We start from the raw sequence: 4,277 nt of genomic DNA, 5'->3' as shown, positions 1-4,277 counted from the left end.
GTCCCTTCGGGGACATCCGATAAAATTGGAATGATACATAGAAGATTAGCATGGCCCCTGCGCATGGATGACACGCACAAATCGAGAAATGGTAAAAAAATATTAAACCCTTTCGCCGTCTTCTCTGAAACCCTAATTCCCTTTTCAAATGCTAATAGAGTTCAATTGTAATTCTTACGTTTCAGTAGACGAACTACCGAAGTCATGATGAGACAATATGTGGATTCCATGGTCAGATTGATCTTCTTGTTGATGTCTTTAACCATTTGTGGCAAGCAAGGGTAATCTTTATATCTATAAAGTCCCCTTTAAGTTTTTTTACTTTTCCAGTCATTAAGTTTCATGCTTTATAAACTTTCGTTTATGTGTTGTATATAGTTTGTATGTGTTTGTTTATGGGCTGGTTTTTTATTTATTTTGCAACTTCAGTTTCTTAGTTCATGTTGTGGTTTTGTTGTTTATAAAATAATTGACAATAAACATCATTTGCAAGTCCATGTTGGTTTTACATTTCCATTCGTTATCAAATGTAGACATTGATGGGAGGTATCAAAGTGAGATTGTTTTTGTACATATAGATGTGTTCATGTAACATTTAAATGACAAAAAAAAGCTATTGATAAAATGTTGCATATTTATGTAATGAAGATCATCAATCATATAAGTTTTTGGACTTGGAAATTCTGGAATGGTTGTGTGATAAGTTTAAATGGAAGCAACTATTTTCAGTCAAACAAGTCAGTCGCATTGATTAGTAAACATGTTTTCTAAATAACTAGGGTTAATGACTTAGGAGGGTAATTAGGTTTCCAGTTTGTCTGTATTAGGCCACTAAGGTTTTTTTGTGCGTATTAGACCAATATAGTTGTTATTACCGTTTAGAAATAATCATTTTTACCGGTTAACAAGGAAGAAACCGGTAAAAATGACTATTTCTAAACGGTAATAACAACCATATTGGTCCAATACGCACAAAAAACCTTAGTGATTTAATACGGACAAACTGAAAACCTAATTACCCTCCTAAGTCATTATCACCACATAGAAAAGGGTAAGTTGTATCCTTTTAGCACCAGTGAATGCTTTAAATATAAAAGTATATCTACATTATCTGCATAAGTTTTATAAAAAAAACCATTTAAATCAATACGGATTAAATATTTTCTATCTTTAATTATATTGATTTGTAGTTCTCTAACTTTTCAAATTTTTATTTAATTATCTGTAGTCATATTTATTGTAACTTCAAATCAATTTTTTTTATTTAATTATCTTTAGTCATGTTATTGATTTGTAATTCTCTATATTAATTTTTTATTTAATTATTTTTAATCATATTTATTGTAATTATATTTAATTATCTTTAAATCAATTTTTTATATAATTATACTATAGATTAAAATTGTCTATTGTTAGCTGGCCGAGGAAGTAGTGAAGCGGAGGAGATGTCCCTGTCTGTAACATTGGTGGCCATGTTGCCACCTCTCCCCTCTTCTACAATACCTTATTGGCCCATTTGATTAAGAAAGAACGAATGAGACGTTTTATGTAATTGTGTTTTTAGGTGACCGCCTCAAATTGGGTAATTTTGTTCTTCAAGATTGTCTGTAATTTGAACGACCGGAAAAGAACACCCAAGATGAGAGATTGGACATTATCAACCAATGAGGTACCCTCGCTGCTCTCTTTGTCGCTTCCTGTTCCTGCTACATCCCCTAATTGTACCTATAGGTATGATTTGATTGTTTCTAATGTTATCTATGTTCCAAACTCGATTTTCCTCGATGTTACGTCTTCCACAGATCCTCCAAATTCTTTCGAAGACAACAACTCAATCTGTGGAACTCCTTCGGCATATGAGTTCGAGTCAGGTGGGGAAGCAACGCATCAGGTATGTGGGAAGATCCTCCAACCATTTCAATTTTTCTACATATGATACACTTAAATTGGAAGTCAATTTTTTAAAGTGTGGTTTAGGTTCAATCGATTGTGCCCCCAAAGATTTCATGAAGACTAAGATTGATGAAATGAATCTTCTGATTACTTCAATTCGAACCAAATTTCTTAAAATCTCAGAGTAATTTCTGACTTTTATTGAATGCACATCCTTTATCTAATCTTTACTCAATGTTTTTAGGTTTTCTACAACAAGTTGTCCTACTGTCGATGGATTGAAATGGTTATCGAGGCTTTCTCATGAAGTTGAATATGATGATTCTTTTCCTATATAAAGAAAGGTAAAATACCCTTCCTAACCCCAACCTTGCATAGTAACTAAACTAACTTGAATCTTTGATGAAAAAAGGTTACAAATTGAACAAATGATAAAAAGTGAAACATGGAAAACGATAATACAAATTGTTATATAGATTCAATATTCTGATGATTTCAAAAAGAGTACTTCCACTTCAAAAGGGGGTATCGGAATTAGTTATAACATTACAAGATGAAGTTTTCAAATTCTCATTCTTTGCTTTCTATCCATCATGTGCTCCTAAATGGAAATTCTAAAAATGAAAATTATGGCCTTTTGACGATTTTGTCAAAATAATATATTTAAGATAATTTTGACAATTATGCCCTTTTCACAAATTTGACATATTATCATAAAATCATTATGTTGATGTATTCCTGAATGTGAATTATTGATTTAAATCTTGCTATGTGTTATGGAAATGGCAGACTCAATGACCATGAGGAAAAGGTTGTTATGGTTAATGGAGTTAAAAGAATGGGAACTCTTTCTTTAATGGCTTTCTTTTCCACGATATATGTATATATGTACAATTTTAGTTCATATCAAGTAACAGGCGTAAATGACACATTCATCTTTCACTTCCAAATTATATCAAGCCATTTGAGCAGGCACACCAAAGTAGACTCTTACTGGGGACAAAATGTTTGTGCTTTAGTTGAAGAATGCTTTTCAACTTCAAGTTTTATGTTTTTTCTTCTAATTTTATTTGGATACAATAGATGTAAAATGTCTTTGGATCCTAATTCTTTTGGGTTTATCATTACTCCTTTGTCTCAAATGATCAGGTTTGATTCGTTTGAAATGATCAAAGCACACTTCCAATATATTATATTTTTTTGTTAGTGAATTTTCTTGGCTTATTATTTGTTGTTTTTTTATAGGTAGAAATGGAGCTTATTTCCTCTTTTGTACATCTTTCAACTGCAAAGATGTTAACTTCAATATATCTAGCAGAAAGATTCGAATGAATACCGCATATGTAATCCAAAACATTGTTGTTATTTGGAAAAGTTTTGCCTTTGTTTTACTAAATATGTTCTATTTTTGTCTCACCATAGGTTCCACGGAACCGCTAAGTTTCTATTCGGTTACATTTTTCGGAATTAACTCAGCACTACCCATCCTGGATATGGTTTGTCTCACCTTCAAGAAACTATACAAATGAAGGAAGGGATAATAGAGACATTAATATTAGAAAACAAGGTATTTACTCAGTATTTCACACAATATTTTTTTCAAAATTTGTGTGTTTTTATTTCCTTGATTTATATTTTATTAGGCCTTGCATTCTGAAGTCGGGATGTTAGTAGTTACTGTTAAGAAAATTCAAGATATTATGACACGTATGGAGGAAGATGTAAGAAAAAATGTTGATTATAATCACTTAATATTCAATTTTATAAAATTATAAATTCATCAACAATTTATAAAATTTGTCCATTTCATTGCAGGATAGAGCCACTTTGCGTTTAATGGTGGCAAACCAAGAAAAAAATGCTGCAAATTCTCATCACAATGATTCTAGGGCAACTGTATCATAGGCAAGTAGAATACTCCATATCTTATTATAGATTTTTATAACAATTTTATCCATTTAGCTATTGAAATGTTGTTTTTAAGGAATAAATGCATGAAATAGCAATATGCTTTCATTTATTTGTGTATTACAATTTACAACATCCCAGTTTCAATTATTTTCTTATTAATCATTGTATTTTAAAAAGATTCAAAAAATACAGTATTGTAGTTTTAATTTGTGAAAAGATGTATCCAGTTATAGAAGTTAAAAGTGTTTCACATTTTGGATTACATTGCTATGATTGGGTATATTCTCAAAGTATAATGTTGTAATTGGGAGAATGAAAGTGATTTGTAACACCCCAATTCTGGTATGATAGTTATATTATTATTTATTGTTATATTTCTTCAAGTGTTAAGGGGAACTCGACGAGTCAGTAGCCGGACTCGGCGAGTCCGCCAGTCTAGATGAAACCCTAATTTCAAGGGTTTGCACCCTATA

The 4,277-nt window shown here is 31.1% G+C and overlaps 1 long non-coding RNA gene and 1 other non-coding gene across 2 annotated transcripts; both read left to right on the top strand.

Moving 5' to 3' along the window:
• On the top strand, nucleotides 1-103 carry LOC145018987 (U6 spliceosomal RNA). Its single transcript, XR_013667308.1, has one exon. It is a non-coding gene; the product is annotated as a U6 spliceosomal RNA (small nuclear RNA).
• A 3,286-nt stretch (nucleotides 104-3,389) lies between these two features.
• On the top strand, nucleotides 3,390-3,745 carry LOC145014612 (uncharacterized). The gene is made up of 3 exons (XR_013665566.1): nucleotides 3,390-3,460; nucleotides 3,537-3,614; nucleotides 3,709-3,745. It is a non-coding gene; the product is annotated as an uncharacterized LOC145014612 (long non-coding RNA).
• The last annotated feature ends 532 nt before the right edge of the window (nucleotides 3,746-4,277 follow it).

The sequence above is a fragment of the Lactuca saligna genome, chromosome 9 (assembly GCF_052625555.1).
Source record: "Lactuca saligna cultivar CGN05327 chromosome 9, ASM5262555v1, whole genome shotgun sequence".
Lineage (NCBI taxonomy): Eukaryota > Viridiplantae > Streptophyta > Magnoliopsida > Asterales > Asteraceae > Lactuca > Lactuca saligna.
Note: the sequence above shows the minus strand (reverse complement) of the source record. Positions and strands in the feature narration are given on the sequence as shown.